Below are 18424 nucleotides of genomic sequence, written 5' to 3' on the forward strand. Positions count from 1 at the left end.
TTTAGGGGTTCAAGCACGAAGTGCTGAAACCCTATTGTAATTGTACTGATTTTTATTATTATTATTATTCTTCTGCCGTAAAACGCATCGTGCAGCCCAAACCGTAAGTGCTAGAGACTTGAAACTTGGCCAGAAGGTAGTACAAAAATCGAGGAGAGGTTCAGAGAGTATGACCCCGATTGGCCCATAGGTGGCGCTATAGTGCCAAAAACCAAAAAAAATCACGGTTTTGCTTAAATCTCCTTAACCCTTTGTCACAGACTCAAGTGTCTTATATCACTGTAATCCTTGTCTCAAGACGGACAAAATGTATATCTTCAATTTCATTTCCGGTATGCAAATTTTTCCGCCATTTTGAATTTTGTCTAAAACCTACTTTTGCAAACTAGTAGAGGGTTTTTTTGGCCAATCGGAACCAAACCAGTGCAGAAATGTTCTCTGGAGTCTGATTATCAGTAATTATCGAAAAAAAGTTGAAATTTCGATCCACGGTTGCTAAGGGGCGTCAAAACGTTCGCAGGAGGCGGAGCCAGTTTACTAAAATGGTTATAACTCATGAACGAAATTAGATATTTTCACCAAACTCGGAACACATGTGTATGAGTTCAATCTGGGGTCACAGTAAAAAAATCGCGACGATTGAACACTAGGTGGCGTTATAACATGAAAAAAACATGAAAAGGGCTATAACCACCTGACCGTTAGTCCAATTGACTTGAAAATTGGTATGCAGTCTCATGGTCCAGGGTGCCATGTATATCTATGATGACACTGGCGTATCTCGAAAAACATGGCCGCCATCGGCCAATGAAGTTGAGCACCTATTAGACAAGGTTAACGGAGGCCGATCGGAACAAAACTCGATGGGCATGTTCAACTCATGGCCCTAGAGGTATGTAAGATTTTTGAAAGAAATCGGCCACTAGTTGGCGCTAACGAGTTTTATGGCTCTGTAATCACGTGGTGTTAAACTTATTGTCACATTATGCATATCATTTGATAGATCTGCTCATGCTGAACAACTTTGCCTCAAGAACCACTACTGTCAATCAAACTGTTCATTAAATATTTGCAAACATGTTAAAAACCTACTTTTGCGAACTAGTCCCTGGTTTTTTGCCCGATCAGAACCAGACCAGTCTAGGGTAATTCTCTGGACTCTCTAGATCAATAATTATCGAAAAAAAGTTGAACTTTTGCATTTGGATGGCTGTAATAGGGTCATTTAGAAAATGGGCGTGGCAAAATACACTAAAAAGCCTATAAATCCTAAATGAAAACTCAGAACTTCACAAAAATTGATGAGCATATGTGACATAACATGCTAAAGAAGCATGGAAATTTTTATGGAGATCGGAGCATAGGTGGCGCTATAACTGTTAAAATGCTTTAAAGCCATATATTTCCTATGGTAAATTGCCTGTATTTGCTGTAAATGGTGTCTTCTATCTATTATCGTATAATGTTCATATCATAATGTTCAAAACCAGTGCAGCACAATTCTCTGAACTCTCTAGATCAATAATTATCAGAAAAAAAGTTGAACTTCTTCAAAAGGTGATTTTATATGAATATAATGACATATTAAGCCAATAAGTGGTATTTTACTGCCCCCTGCTGTCATTTCATCATACTACTCCCTAATATTGTTATAAAATTCATATTTAGACTTTATAAAATCATTATTTTAACATTTACAATCACATTTTGTCAAAACTCATCTATTGAGTATTACTATTGACAATTGTGTTACACTGAGATATGGAAATGGACGAAAGTAAGTGAATGAAATGAAACGAAAGTATAACGGCATTTAAGCCACGCCCCCGAATACAAATTCATTCATATCTCGAAAACGGAAAGTCGTTGCGCGCTCAAATTTTGATGGTGAGGACCTCTCCGGGCTCTTGATCGAAACGGGTCGTCGCGGGCCTCGGGAGCGCGCCCCCCGCGCATCGCCAGCCCGCGGGACCCCCGATTTTCAACGGCCATTACTCCCGACCCAGACCACCCCGAACATTGTGTGAGAGCTCGTTGGAAAGGGCACGTCCTTGGCTAGCTTCGATTCAAATGTGGTGTTATCTGCCCTGGGCATTCCAGAGATAATAGCCCGAACAGATATGCCTTATAACAGTCATAACTCCCAGCCCCAATCGCCCCAAAACACCTTGATGGTCTCATTCAACAGGGCTCCTCAAGCACTATCTATGCTCTGAGTTTCAGAATTTTTCGCCTTTTGGTTCCTGAGATATAAGTAAAAAAACAAATTCCCATTCATTCATTCAAACACCTCAACTGTAAAATGTAAGCTATAATACCACTGTTGTCCACTAGAGGGAGCAGCAGGATTACGCATGATCTTTTAATTCGCTTCAGTATTGGGAAATAAACAAATGCTTTAAGAAGCAATCTTTTTTATTATGATGTTTTTTTTATTATGATATTTGTATATATTTTATTTTTTTATTATGATTATGAACGGTTTGATTGACATTAGTGATTCTTGAGGCAAAGTTGTTCAAGATGAGGAGATGAATATATTTTCACAATATCACATCCTAAAAACATTGAAAACATATGTCTTTGTGTGTGTGTGTGTGTGTGTGTGTGTGTGTGGATGTGTTTGTGTTTGTGTGTGTGTCTGTCTGTGTAAGCATGCTTAATGGAAAGAACATGGAGAAACTGCTTTGTTTTACTGGTGGATAAAAAAGTCTTTCAAATGAAAGTGAGTCAATTAGTGGTCTTCTACTGCCCTCTGCAGGACATTCTACTTAATAAAATATTTCCATCTGTGCTTTTGCATTAGTTTTTGGACTATATCAAATTACTTGCATGAAAATCCCCTATTATAACACAGTCATGTTTTGTCAAAGTTTATCACTTCATTTGTACTGAGCTCTCAGTTTGAACAATTCTGCCTCTCAGTGATTAATTTGAAATCTGAAAATGGTGTTATACAGAGGAGATTTGCAATTATCATTTTGTTACCTATCTTTTATTTTAAATATCTCCATCTACAACAAAATGTGTGTGCATGTGTGTGTTCAAGCATGGTTAGTGTATTAAGTATTATTGTTTAAAGTATTATTGTTTTCATTTACATTTTAACCACCAGAAGAACACTCATTGGTTCATTCTGCTCACTAAAATATTATATTTCATTTTTTTTCCATTTGAAATATTATTTAAACTTAATAAAATCATTAAAATAACATTTCAAATCATATTTTGTCTGTTTATAAATCCCACAGACTCACATTGGCTGCAATACTAATGTTTTTGTAAAACACAGACCTGATAGTCTAATCTGTGTGTATTGTGCATATATTATTGATATTATTACTATTGCAAATCATGTTATTGTAACTCATATCTTAATAGAATATTATTTGTAATTTTAATTCTTTATTTCTTAATTGTTTTTTTATGATTACTACAGATATTATCACCAAAGATATCAACTACACCTTCACTTTTAGTATTGACACGCTGCACACACAGCACAATCACACACTCACTAATGCATTCAAATAAATGTAATCTTACTGTGCTACTTTATTTGTACATGATTAGAATGAACAGAAATCTAAGAATATTTTTCTTCTTTTGTTAAAGCCATTTCAGACTCCAAGTAAGCATTATATTACTAATCATCTATTTTAAAGGTGCCATACAATTGAAAACTGTATTTATCTTGGCATAGTTGAATGATAAGAGTTCTGGACATGGAACTGACATACCGTGAGCCTCAAACACCATTGTTTCCTCCTTCATGTGTAAATCTCCTGTTTGCAAAAGACCGCTGAAAAATGAGTGAATCCCACCATAACACCGACTGTGACGTTGGAGTCAGGATCATTAATATTTATACCCCCCAAATTTGCATTTTCCAGTCCATGTTCTAGGCCAGGCAGTGTTAATGTGGACCTGCACAGCCGAATCATCAGAAGATCTGCAGGTATTGTGAAGAAGCAAGCAAGGACAATAGTGAAAATGGCAGATCATGGATATAAATGTTATGTGCTGTGCTGCGGATTTGAGAACTTTTCATTCCCTTCCCACAAAAGAGAACTGTCAACAGGCATGGTTGATGTTTACAACAGGATACCTCACCATTTTAATTCAAAGCTGTTAGTTTGCTCTTAACGGAGGCCGATCAGAACGAAACTCGATGGGCATGTTCGACTCGTGGCCCTAGAGGTCTGTAAGAATTTTGAAAAATCAGCCACTAGTTGATGCTAACAGGTTTTACGGCTATGTAATCATGTGATGCATATCATTTGATAGATCTCCTCATACTGAACAACTTTGCCTCAAGAACTACTGCTGTCAATCAATTTGTTCATTAAATACTTGCGATTATGTTAAAAACCTACTTTTGCGAACTAGTCCTAGGTTTTTCGCACGATCGGAAATATACCAGTGCAGTACAATTCTCTGGAAGCTCTAGATTATTAATTATATAAAAAATTTTTAACTTTATCCATTGGGTAGCCATAACAGGATCATTTAGAAAATGGGTATGGCAAAAAACACTCAAAAGCCTGTAAATCCTAAACAAAAACTCAGACAACTCACTAAACTGCCTTATGTGCTTAAAGACCCTAAATGCTTGAACCCCGCTAAATGCTGCTTGCAGCTTTAATTACATTTTGTGATTTGTATAGTCACAGTGTGTACAAATAACAAGGTCACATGAGACACAGCCATCTTCTAACCGTATACACACTGGGAACTATATTCTCAGAAGGCGAAGCACTGCTACTATTTTGTCACTTATTGGGAGCAGTATGCTAGCTGGAGCCGTTTATCTCCAGTCTTTGTGCTAAGCTAGGCTAGCGGTGGGTGCGTCAGACAGAGTTACGGCACGCACGGAGATGAGAAGGGTATGTATGGACGGTGAATAAGCTAAAGTCCCAAAAAAGTCGGCGTGTTCCTTTAAAGGGTTAGTTCTTCCAAAAATTACAACTCTGTCATTAATTACTCACCCTCATGTCATTCCAAACCCGTAATGCTTTTGTTCATCTTCAGAACGCATATGAAGATCTTTTTGATGAAATCTGAGAGCTTTCTGTCCCTCTATTGACAGCTACGCAACTACAACTTTGACACTTCAAAAAGTGAATAAACAGATCATAAAACTAATCCATATGAATTGAGCAGTTGTCCAAAATTTCTGAAGAGGCACAATCACTTTATATGATGAACAAATTTAATTTAGGCTTTTATTCACTTAAAAACATTCATCAATACGCACATCAGTTAGCTCAATTTGCTTGATCTTCCCCCATATGTGAGAACCAATGAGGTTCATTCTCCTGTTACGCAGCACGTTTGAGCTTCAGCAAGAACCAATGAGGTTCATTCTCCTGTTACGCAGCACGTTTGAGCTTCAGCAAGAACCAATGAGGTTCATTCTCCTGTTACGCAGCACGTTTGAGCTTCAGCAAGAACCAATGAGGTTCATTCTAGTGTTACGCAGCACGTTTGAGCTTGTCGTGGAAATTCTAAATACGAATACAACGTACTAAATCTGACTTCTTCACCACGGACAATTTAAACAACTTCCAGTTGTTAAAAATAATAACTACAGTATCTCGAGGTAATTCCCTGAATTCCCTGAATACTTACAATACAATACAATACAATACTTCCCCGAAGTAAGGTGACGGCGTCCGGTCAAGAAGCTACTTTCACTACCTCAATCACACATGAGCACACAGGTCTTTAGCATCTATACACTCTCACTGTCCTTCTCTGGTGTACGCTGGTCCGACACAGGATCATTAATACTAACTCAGAGATTTACAGCCTCAGCCCGAGGGCAGCTCTATAGTCTTCCACTATCTTAGTCTATCACTGTCTCTGCAGTGGTCTTTTGAGCATAGAATCTTTAGTACTTCCAATACTATCTCAATCACACAAAGATGTTCTGTTGTCTTTTGAGCATAGGATCAATTTCTCAGCTGCGCAGCATATACCTGACACAACTCCCATGTTTGAGTCTCTTGAATAGAAAGATACATGTACATTTAAATCATACAGCTGAGTAAAAATCAATGTCACTCAAGTCTTCTTCACTGTGATTTGTTCAGGTGATTGGTTTGTAATGATCTAAGCTAATCATATGACTGTTAGTTCTATTGTGTTAAGCACTTTTTGGGCAAGTATATATGGTCTTTGACCTGAGCATCCTTAGTCTGCATTTCTCTGTACATTTAATGTTGAAAATACCTATTACATAAAATATTTCTATCACAAGCTTCATCAAGAACCAATGAGGTTCATTCTCGTCTTACGCAGCTCGTTTGAGATTCTGTAAGAACCAATGAGGTTCATTCTCGTGTTACGCAGCACGTTTAAGCTTCAGCAAGAACCAATGAGGTTCATTCTCGTGTTACGCAACACGTTTGAGTTTCAGCAAGAACCAATGAGGTTTATCCTCGTGTTAACCAACACGTTTGATCTTCTTCAAGAACCAGTGAGGTTCATTCTCATGTTACGCAGCACGTTTGAGCTTCTGCAAGAACCAATGAGGTTTATCCTCGTGTTAACCAACACGTTTGATCTTCTTCAAGAACCAGTGAGGTTCATTCTCATGTTACGCAGCACGTTTGAGCTTCTGCAAGAACCGATGAGGTTTATCCTCATGTTACGCAGCACGTTTGAGCTTCCACAAGAACCAATGAGTTTAATATTGTCTTACGCAGCACGTTTGAGCTTCAGCAAGAACCAATGAGGTTCATTCTCGTGTTACGCAACATGTTTGAGCATCAGCAAGAACCAATGAGGTTCATTCTCATGTTACACAGCACATTTGAGCTTCAGCAAGAACCAATGAGGTTCATTCTCATGTTACACAGCACATTTGAGCTTCAGCAAGAACCAATGAGGTTCATTCTCATGTTACACAGCACGTTTGAGCTTCAGCAAGAAACAATGAGGTCCATTCTCGTGTTACGCAGCACGTTTGAGCTTCCACAAGAACCAATGAGGTTAATTCTCGTCTTACGCAGCACATTTAAGCTTCTGCAAGAACCAATGAGGTTTATCCTCATGTTACGCAGCATGTTTGAGCTTCCACAAGAACCAATGAGTTTAATATTGTTACGCAGCACGTTTGAGCTTCTGCAAGAACCAATGAGGTTTATCCTCGTGTTAACCAACACGTTTGATCTTCTTCAAGAACCAGTGAGGTTCATTCTCATGTTACGCAGCACGTTTGAGCTTCTGCAAGAACCAATGAGGTTTATCCTCGTGTTAACCAACACGTTTGATCTTCTTCAAGAACCAGTGAGGTTCATTCTCATGTTACGCAGCACGTTTGAGCTTCTGCAAGAACCAATGAGATTTATCCTCGTGTTAACCAACACGTTTGAGCTTCTGCAAGAACCAATGAGGTTTATCCTCGTGTTAACCAGCACGTTTGAGCTTCCACAAGAACCAATGAGTTTAATATTGTCTTACGCAGCACGTTTGAGCTTCTTCAAGAACCAATGAGGTTCATTCTCGTGTTACGCAGCACGTTTGAGCTTCTTCAAGAACCAATGAGGTTCATTCTCGTGTTACGCAGCACGTTTGAGCTTCAGCAAGAACCAATGAGGTTCATTCTCATGTTACGCAGCACGTTTGAGCTTCAGCAAGAACCAATGAGGTTCATTCTCGTGTTACGCAGCACGTTTGAGTTTCAGCAAGAACCAATGAGGTTCATTCTCATGTTACGCAGCACGTTTGAGCTTCCACAAGAACCAATGAGTTTAATATTGTCTTACGCAGCACGTTTGAGCTTCAGCAAGAACCAATGAGGTTCATTCTCATGTTACGCAACATGTTTGAGCATCAGCAAGAACCAATGAGGTTCATTCTCATGTTACGCAGCATGTTTGAGCTTCTTCAAGAACCAATGAGGTTCATTCTCGTGTTACGCAGCACGTTTGAGCTTCAGCAAGAACCAATGAGGTTCATTCTCGTGTTACGCAGCACGTTTGAGTTTCAGCAAGAACCAATGAGGTTTATCCTCGTGTTACGCAGCACGTTTGAGCTTCTGCAAGAACCAATGAGGTTCATTCTCATGTTACGCAACATGTTTGAGCATCAGCAAGAACCAATGAGGTTCATTCTCATGTTACGCAGCATGTTTGAGCTTCTTCAAGAACCAATGAGGTTCATTCTCGTGTTAACCAACACGTTTGAGCTTCTGCAAGAACCAATGAGGTTCATTCTCATGTTACGCAACATGTTTGAGCATCAGCAAGAACCAATGAGGTTCATTCTCATGTTACACAGCACATTTGAGCTTCAGCAAGAACCAATGAGGTTCATTCTCATGTTACACAGCACATTTGAGCTTCAGCAAGAACCAATGAGGTTCATTCTCATGTTACGCAGCACGTTTGAGCTTCAGCAAGAAACAATGAGGTCCATTCTTGTGTTACGCAGCACGTTTGAGCTTCTTCAAGAACCAATGAGGTTCATTCTCGTGTTACGCAGCACGTTTGAGCTTCAGCAAGAACCAATGAGGTTCATTCTCATGTTACGCAGCATGTTTGAGCTTCTTCAAGAACCAATGAGGTTCATTCTCGTGTTACGCAGCACGTTTGAGCTTCAGCAAGAACCAATGAGGTTCATTCTCGTGTTACACAGCACGTTTGAGTTTCAGCAAGAACCAATGAGGTTTATCCTCGTGTTAACCAACACGTTTGATCTTCTTCAAGAACCAGTGAGGTTCATTCTCATGTTACGCAGCACGTTTGAGCTTCTGCAAGAACCAATGAGGTTTATCCTCATGTTACGCAGCACGTTTGAGCTTCCACAAGAACCAATGAGTTTAATATTGTCTTACGCAGCACGTTTGAGCTTCAGCAAGAACCAATGAGGTTCATTCTCGTGTTACGCAACATGTTTGAGCATCAGCAAGAACCAATGAGGTTCATTCTCATGTTACACAGCACATTTGAGCTTCAGCAAGAACCAATGAGGTTCATTCTCATGTTACACAGCACATTTGAGCTTCAGCAAGAACCAATGAGGTTCATTCTCATGTTACACAGCACGTTTGAGCTTCAGCAAGAAACAATGAGGTCCATTCTCGTGTTACGCAGCACGTTTGAGCTTCCACAAGAACCAATGAGGTTAATTCTCGTCTTACGCAGCACATTTAAGCTTCTGCAAGAACCAATGAGGTTTATCCTCATGTTACGCAGCATGTTTGAGCTTCCACAAGAACCAATGAGTTTAATATTGTTACGCAGCACGTTTGAGCTTCTGCAAGAACCAATGAGGTTTATCCTCGTGTTAACCAACACGTTTGATCTTCTTCAAGAACCAGTGAGGTTCATTCTCATGTTACGCAGCACGTTTGAGCTTCTGCAAGAACCAATGAGGTTTATCCTCGTGTTAACCAACACGTTTGATCTTCTTCAAGAACCAGTGAGGTTCATTCTCATGTTACGCAGCACGTTTGAGCTTCTGCAAGAACCAATGAGATTTATCCTCGTGTTAACCAACACGTTTGAGCTTCTGCAAGAACCAATGAGGTTTATCCTCGTGTTAACCAACACGTTTGATCTTCTTCAAGAACCAGTGAGGTTCATTCTCATGTTACGCAGCACGTTTGAGCTTCCACAAGAACCAATGAGTTTAATATTGTCTTACGCAGCACGTTTGAGCTTCTTCAAGAACCAATGAGGTTCATTCTCGTGTTACACAGCACGTTTGAGCTTCTTCAAGAACCAATGAGGTTCATTCTCGTGTTACGCAGCACGTTTGAGCTTCAGCAAGAACCAATGAGGTTCATTCTCATGTTACGCAGCACGTTTGAGCTTCAGCAAGAACCAATGAGGTTCATTCTCGTGTTACGCAGCACGTTTGAGTTTCAGCAAGAACCAATGAGGTTTATCCTCGTGTTAACCAACACGTTTGATCTTCTTCAAGAACCAGTGAGGTTCATTCTCATGTTACGCAGCACGTTTGAGCTTCCACAAGAACCAATGAGTTTAATATTGTCTTACGCAGCACGTTTGAGCTTCAGCAAGAACCAATGAGGTTCATTCTCATGTTACGCAACATGTTTGAGCATCAGCAAGAACCAATGAGGTTCATTCTCATGTTACACAGCACATTTGAGCTTCAGCAAGAACCAATGAGGTTCATTCTCATGTTACACAGCACATTTGAGCTTCAGCAAGAACCAATGAGGTTCATTCTCATGTTACACAGCACGTTTGAGCTTCAGCAAGAAACAATGAGGTCCATTCTTGTGTTACGCAGCACGTTTGAGCTTCTTCAAGAACCAATGAGGTTCATTCTCGTGTTACGCAGCACGTTTGAGCTTCAGCAAGAACCAATGAGGTTCATTCTCATGTTACGCAGCATGTTTGAGCTTCTTCAAGAACCAATGAGGTTCATTCTCGTGTTACGCAGCACGTTTGAGCTTCAGCAAGAACCAATGAGGTTCATTCTCGTGTTACGCAGCACGTTTGAGTTTCAGCAAGAACCAATGAGGTTTATCCTCGTGTTAACCAACACGTTTGATCTTCTTCAAGAACCAATGAGGTTCATTCTCGTGTTACGCAGCACGTTTGAGTTTCAGCAAGAACCAATGAGGTTTATCCTCGTGTTAACCAACACGTTTGATCTTCTTCAAGAACCAGTGAGGTTCATTCTCATGTTACGCAGCACGTTTGAGCTTCCACAAGAACCAATGAGTTTAATATTGTCTTACGCAGCACGTTTGAGCTTCAGCAAGAACCAATGAGGTTCATTCTCGTGTTACGCAACATGTTTGAGCATCAGCAAGAACCAATGAGGTTCATTCTCATGTTACACAGCACATTTGAGCTTCAGCAAGAACCAATGAGGTTCATTCTCATGTTACACAGCACATTTGAGCTTCAGCAAGAACCAATGAGGTTCATTCTCATGTTACACAGCACGTTTGAGCTTCAGCAAGAAACAATGAGGTCCATTCTCGTGTTACGCAGCACGTTTGAGCTTCTGCAAGAACCAATGAGTTTAATATTGTGTTACGCAGCACGTTTGAGCTTCTTCAAGAACCAATGAGGTTAATTCTCGTCTTACGCAGCACATTTAAGCTTCTGCAAGAACCAATGAGTTTAATATTGTGTTACGCAGCACGTTTGAGCTTCTTCAAGAACCAATGAGGTTCATTCTCGTGTTACGCAGCACGTTTGAGCTTCAGCAAGAACCAATGAGGTTCATTCTCGTGTTACGCAGCACGTTTGAGTTTCAGCAAGAACCAATGAGGTTCATTCTCGTGTTACGCAGCACGTTTGAGCTTCAGCAAGAACCAATGAGGTTCATTCTCGTGTTACGCAGCACGTTTGAGTTTCAGCAAGAACCAATGAGGTTCATTCTCGTGTTACACAGCACGTTTGAGTTTCAGCAAGAACCAATGAGGTTCATTCTCGTGTTACGCAGCACGTTTGAGCTTCAGCAAGAACCAATGAGGTTCATTCTCGTGTTACACAGCACGTTTGAGTTTCAGCAAGAACCAATGAGGTTCATTCTCATGTTACGCAGCACGTTTGAGCTTCAGCAAGAACCAATGAGGTTCATTCTCGTGTTACACAGCACGTTTGAGTTTCAGCAAGAACCAATGAGGTTCATTCTCGTGTTACGCAGCACGTTTGAGCTTCAGCAAGAACCAATGAGGTTCATTCTCATGTTACGCAGCACGTTTGAGTTTCAGCAAGAACCAATGAGGTTAATTCTCGTGTTACGCAGCACGTTTGAGCTTCAGCAAGAACCAATGAGGTTCATTCTCGTGTTACGCAGCACATTTGAGCTTCAGCAAGAACCAATGAGGTTCATTCTCGTGTTACGCAGCACGTTTGAGTTTCAGCAAGAACCAATGAGGTTCATTCTCGTGTTACGCAGCACGTTTGAGTTTCAGCAAGAATCAATGAGGTTCATTCTCGTGTTACGCAGCACGTTTGAGCTTCAGCAAGAACCAATGACGTTCATTCTCGTGTTACGCAGCACGTTTGAGCTTCAGCAAGAACCAATGAGGTTCATTCTCGTGTTACGCAGCACGTTTGAGTTTCAGCAAGAACCAATGAGGTTCATTCTCGTGTTACGCAGCACGTTTGAGCTTCAGCAAGAACCAATGAGGTTCATTCTCGTGTTACGCAGCACGTTTGAGTTTCAGCAAGAACCAATGAGGTTCATTCTCGTGTTACGCAGCACATTTGAGCTTCAGCAAGAACCTATGAGGTTCATTCTCGTGTTACGCAGCACGTTTGAGCTTCAGCGAGAACCAATGAGGTTCATTCTCGTCTTACGCAGCACATTTGAGCTTTAGCAAGAACCAATGAGATTTATTCTCGTCTTACGCAGCACATTTAAGCTTCTGCAAGAACCAATGAGGTTTATCCTCATGTTACGCAGCATGTTTGAGCTTCCACAAGAACCAATGAGTTTAATATTGTTACGCAGCACGTTTGAGCTTCTTCAAGAACCAATGAGGTTCATTCTCGTGTTACGCAGCACGTTTGAGTTTCAGCAAGAACCAATGAGGTTCATTCTCGTCTTACGCAGCACATTTGAGCTTTAGCAAGAACCAATGAGGTTCATTCTTGTCTTACGCAGCACGTTTAAGCTTCTGCAAGAACCAATGAGGTTTATCCTCATGTTACGCAGCACGTTTGAGCTTCCACAAGAACCAATGAGTTTAATATTGTGTTACGCAGCACGTTTGAGCTTCTTCAAGAACCAATGAGGTTCATTCTCGTGTTACGCAGCACGTTTGAGTTTCAGCAAGAACCAATGAGGTTCATTCTCATGTTACACAGCACGTTTGAGCTTCAGCAAGAACCAATGAGGTTCATTCTCGTGTTACGCAGCACGTTTGAGTTTCAGCAAGAACCAATGAGGTTCATTCTCGTGTTACGCAGCATGTTTGAGCTTCAGCAAGAACCAATGAGGTTCATTCTCGTGTTACGCAGCACGTTTGAGCTTCAGCAAGAACCAATGAAGTTAATTGTCACTTTACGCAGCACGTTTGAGCTTCAGCAAGAGTCAATGAGGTTCATTCTCGTGTTACACAGCACGTTTGAGTTTCAGCAAGAACCAATGAGGTTCATTCTCGTGTTATGCAGCACGTTTGAGCTTCAGCAAGAACCAATGAGGTTTATCCTCATGTTACGCAGCACGTTTGAGCTTCAACAAGAACCAATGAGGTCCATTCTGGAGTTACGCAGCACGTTTCAGCTTCTTCAAGAACCAATGAGGTTCATTCTCGTGTTACGCAGCACGTTTGAGTTTCAGCAAGAACCAATGAGGTTCATTCTCATGTTACACAGCACGTTTGAGCTTCAGCAAGAACCAATGAGGTTCATTCTCGTGTTACGCAGCACGTTTGAGTTTCAGCAAGAACCAATGAGGTTCATTCTCGTGTTACGCAGCACGTTTGAGTTTCAGCAAGAACCAATGAGGTTCATTCTCGTGTTACACAGCACGTTTGAGCTTCAGCAAGAACCAATGAGGTTCATTCTCGTGTTACGCAGCACGTTTGAGTTTCAGCAAGAACCAATGAGGTTCATTCTCATGTTACACAGCACGTTTGAGCTTCAGCAAGAACCAATGAGGTTCATTCTCGTGTTACGCAGCACGTTTGAGTTTCAGCAAGAACCAATGAGGTTCATTCTCATGTTACACAGCACGTTTGAGCTTCAGCAAGAACCAATGAGGTTCATTCTCGTGTTACGCAGCACGTTTGAGTTTCAGCAAGAACCAATGAGGTTCATTCTCGTGTTACGCAGCACGTTTGAGCTTCAGCAAGAACCAATGAGGTTCATTCTCGTGTTACGCAGCACGTTTGAGTTTCAGCAAGAACCAATGAGGTTCATTCTCGTGTTACGCAGCACGTTTGAGTTTCAGCAAGAACCAATGAGGTTCATTCTCATGTTACACAGCACGTTTGAGCTTCAGCAAGAACCAATGAGGTTCATTCTCGTCTTACGCAGCACATTTGAGCTTTAGCAAGAACCAATGAGGTTCATTCTTGTCTTACGCAGCACGTTTAAGCTTCTGCAAGAACCAATGAGGTTTATCCTCATGTTACGCAGCACGTTTGAGCTTCCACAAGAACCAATGAGTTTAATATTGTGTTACGCAGCACGTTTGAGCTTCTTCAAGAACCAATGAGGTTCATTCTCGTGTTACGCAGCACGTTTGAGTTTCAGCAAGAACCAATGAGGTTCATTCTCATGTTACACAGCACGTTTGAGCTTCAGCAAGAACCAATGAGGTTCATTCTCGTGTTACGCAGCACGTTTGTTTCAGCAAGAACCAATGAGGTTCATTCTCGTGTTACGCAGCATGTTTGAGCTTCAGCAAGAACCAATGAGGTTCATTCTCGTGTTACGCAGCACGTTTGAGCTTCAGCAAGAACCAATGAAGTTAATTGTCACTTTACGCAGCACGTTTGAGCTTCAGCAAGAGTCAATGAGGTTCATTCTCGTGTTACACAGCACGTTTGAGTTTCAGCAAGAACCAATGAGGTTCATTCTCGTGTTATGCAGCACGTTTGAGCTTCAGCAAGAACCAATGAGGTTTATCCTCATGTTACGCAGCACGTTTGAGCTTCAACAAGAACCAATGAGGTCCATTCTGGAGTTACGCAGCACGTTTCAGCTTCTTCAAGAACCAATGAGGTTCATTCTCGTGTTACGCAGCACGTTTGAGTTTCAGCAAGAACCAATGAGGTTCATTCTCATGTTACACAGCACGTTTGAGCTTCAGCAAGAACCAATGAGGTTCATTCTCGTGTTACGCAGCACGTTTGAGCTTCAGCAAGAACCAATGAGGTTCATTCTCGTGTTACGCAGCACGTTTGAGCTTCAGCAAGAACCAATGAGGTTCATTCTCGTGTTACGCAGCACGTTTGAGTTTCAGCAAGAACCAATGAGGTTCATTCTCGTGTTACGCAGCACGTTTGAGCTTCAGCAAGAACCAATGAGGTTCATTCTCGTGTTACGCAGCACGTTTGAGTTTCAGCAAGAACCAATGAGGTTCATTCTCGTGTTACGCAGCACATTTGAGCTTCAGCAAGAACCTATGAGGTTCATTCTCGTGTTACGCAGCACGTTTGAGCTTCAGCGAGAACCAATGAGGTTCATTCTCGTCTTACGCAGCACATTTGAGCTTTAGCAAGAACCAATGAGATTTATTCTCGTCTTACGCAGCACATTTAAGCTTCTGCAAGAACCAATGAGGTTTATCCTCATGTTACGCAGCATGTTTGAGCTTCCACAAGAACCAATGAGTTTAATATTGTTACGCAGCACGTTTGAGCTTCTTCAAGAACCAATGAGGTTCATTCTCGTGTTACGCAGCACGTTTGAGTTTCAGCAAGAACCAATGAGGTTCATTCTCGTCTTACGCAGCACATTTGAGCTTTAGCAAGAACCAATGAGGTTCATTCTTGTCTTACGCAGCACGTTTAAGCTTCTGCAAGAACCAATGAGGTTTATCCTCATGTTACGCAGCACGTTTGAGCTTCCACAAGAACCAATGAGTTTAATATTGTGTTACGCAGCACGTTTGAGCTTCTTCAAGAACCAATGAGGTTCATTCTCGTGTTACGCAGCACGTTTGAGTTTCAGCAAGAACCAATGAGGTTCATTCTCATGTTACACAGCACGTTTGAGCTTCAGCAAGAACCAATGAGGTTCATTCTCGTGTTACGCAGCACGTTTGAGTTTCAGCAAGAACCAATGAGGTTCATTCTCGTGTTACGCAGCATGTTTGAGCTTCAGCAAGAACCAATGAGGTTCATTCTCGTGTTACGCAGCACGTTTGAGCTTCAGCAAGAACCAATGAAGTTAATTGTCACTTTACGCAGCACGTTTGAGCTTCAGCAAGAGTCAATGAGGTTCATTCTCGTGTTACACAGCACGTTTGAGTTTCAGCAAGAACCAATGAGGTTCATTCTCGTGTTATGCAGCACGTTTGAGCTTCAGCAAGAACCAATGAGGTTTATCCTCATGTTACGCAGCACGTTTGAGCTTCAACAAGAACCAATGAGGTCCATTCTGGAGTTACGCAGCACGTTTCAGCTTCTTCAAGAACCAATGAGGTTCATTCTCGTGTTACGCAGCACGTTTGAGTTTCAGCAAGAACCAATGAGGTTCATTCTCATGTTACACAGCACGTTTGAGCTTCAGCAAGAACCAATGAGGTTCATTCTCGTGTTACGCAGCACGTTTGAGTTTCAGCAAGAACCAATGAGGTTCATTCTCGTGTTACGCAGCACGTTTGAGTTTCAGCAAGAACCAATGAGGTTCATTCTCGTGTTACACAGCACGTTTGAGCTTCAGCAAGAACCAATGAGGTTCATTCTCGTGTTACGCAGCACGTTTGAGTTTCAGCAAGAACCAATGAGGTTCATTCTCATGTTACACAGCACGTTTGAGCTTCAGCAAGAACCAATGAGGTTCATTCTCGTGTTACGCAGCACGTTTGAGTTTCAGCAAGAACCAATGAGGTTCATTCTCATGTTACACAGCACGTTTGAGCTTCAGCAAGAACCAATGAGGTTCATTCTCGTGTTACGCAGCACGTTTGAGTTTCAGCAAGAACCAATGAGGTTCATTCTCATGTTACACAGCACGTTTGAGCTTCAGCAAGAACCAATGAGGTTCATTCTCGTGTTACGCAGCACGTTTGAGTTTCAGCAAGAACCAATGAGGTTCATTCTCATGTTACACAGCACGTTTGAGCTTCAGCAAGAACCAATGAGGTTCATTCTCGTGTTACGCAGCACGTTTGAGTTTCAGCAAGAACCAATGAGGTTCATTCTCATGTTACACAGCACGTTTGAGCTTCAGCAAGAACCAATGAGGTTCATTCTCGTGTTACGCAGCACGTTTGAGTTTCAGCAAGAACCAATGAGGTTCATTCTCGTGTTACGCAGCACGTTTGAGTTTCAGCAAGAACCAATGAGGTTCATTCTCATGTTACACAGCACGTTTGAGCTTCAGCAAGAACCAATGAGGTTCATTCTCGTGTTACGCAGCACGTTTGAGTTTCAGCAAGAACCAATGAGGTTCATTCTCATGTTACACAGCACGTTTGAGCTTCAGCAAGAACCAATGAGGTTCATTCTCGTGTTACGCAGCACGTTTGAGTTTCAGCAAGAACCAATGAGGTTCATTCTCATGTTACACAGCACGTTTGAGCTTCAGCAAGAACCAATGAGGTTCATTCTCGTGTTACGCAGCACGTTTGAGTTTCAGCAAGAACCAATGAGGTTCATTCTCATGTTACACAGCACGTTTGAGCTTCAGCAAGAACCAATGAGGTTCATTCTCGTGTTACGCAGCACGTTTGAGCTTCAGCAAGAACCAATGAGGTTCATTCTCGTGTTACGCAGCACGTTTGAGCTTCAGCAAGAACCAATGAGGTTCATTCTCGTGTTACACAGCACGTTTGAGTTTCAGCAAGAACCAATGAGGTTCATTCTCGTGTTACGCAGCACGTTTGAGCTTCAGCAAGAACCAATGAAGTTAATTCTCACGTTACGCAGCACGTTTGAGTTTCAGCAAGAACCAATGAGGTTCATTCTCGTGTTACGCAGCACGTTTGAGCTTCAGCAAGAACCAATGAGGTTCATTCTCGTGTTACGCAGCACGTTTGAGTTTCAGCAAGAATCAATGAGGTTCATTCTCGTGTTACGCAGCACGTTTGAGCTTCAGCAAGAACCAATGAGGTTCATTCTCGTGTTACGCAGCACGTTTGAGTTTCAGCAAGAACCAATGAGGTTCATTCTCGTGTTACGCAGCACATTTGAGCTTCAGCAAGAACCTATGAGGTTCATTCTCGTGTTACGCAGCACGTTTGAGCTTCAGCGAGAACCAATGAGGTTCATTCTCGTCTTACGCAGCACATTTGAGCTTTAGCAAGAACCAATGAGATTTATTCTCGTCTTACGCAGCACATTTAAGCTTCTGCAAGAACCAATGAGGTTTATCCTCATGTTACGCAGCATGTTTGAGCTTCCACAAGAACCAATGAGTTTAATATTGTTACGCAGCACGTTTGAGCTTCTTCAAGAACCAATGAGGTTCATTCTCGTGTTACGCAGCACGTTTGAGTTTCAGCAAGAACCAATGAGGTTCATTCTCGTCTTACGCAGCACATTTGAGCTTCTGCAAGAACCAATGAGGTTTATCCTCATGTTACGCAGCATGTTTGAGCTTCCACAAGAACCAATGAGTTTAATATTGTTACGCAGCACGTTTGAGCTTCTTCAAGAACCAATGAGGTTCATTCTCGTGTTACGCAGCACGTTTGAGTTTCAGCAAGAACCAATGAGGTTCATTCTCGTCTTACGCAGCACATTTAAGCTTCTGCAAGAACCAATGAGGTTTATCCTCATGTTACGCAGCATGTTTGAGCTTCC

The sequence above is a fragment of the Rutilus rutilus genome (genome assembly GCF_951802725.1).
Source record: "Rutilus rutilus genome assembly, chromosome: 25".
Taxonomy (NCBI): Eukaryota; Metazoa; Chordata; class Actinopteri; order Cypriniformes; family Leuciscidae; genus Rutilus; species Rutilus rutilus.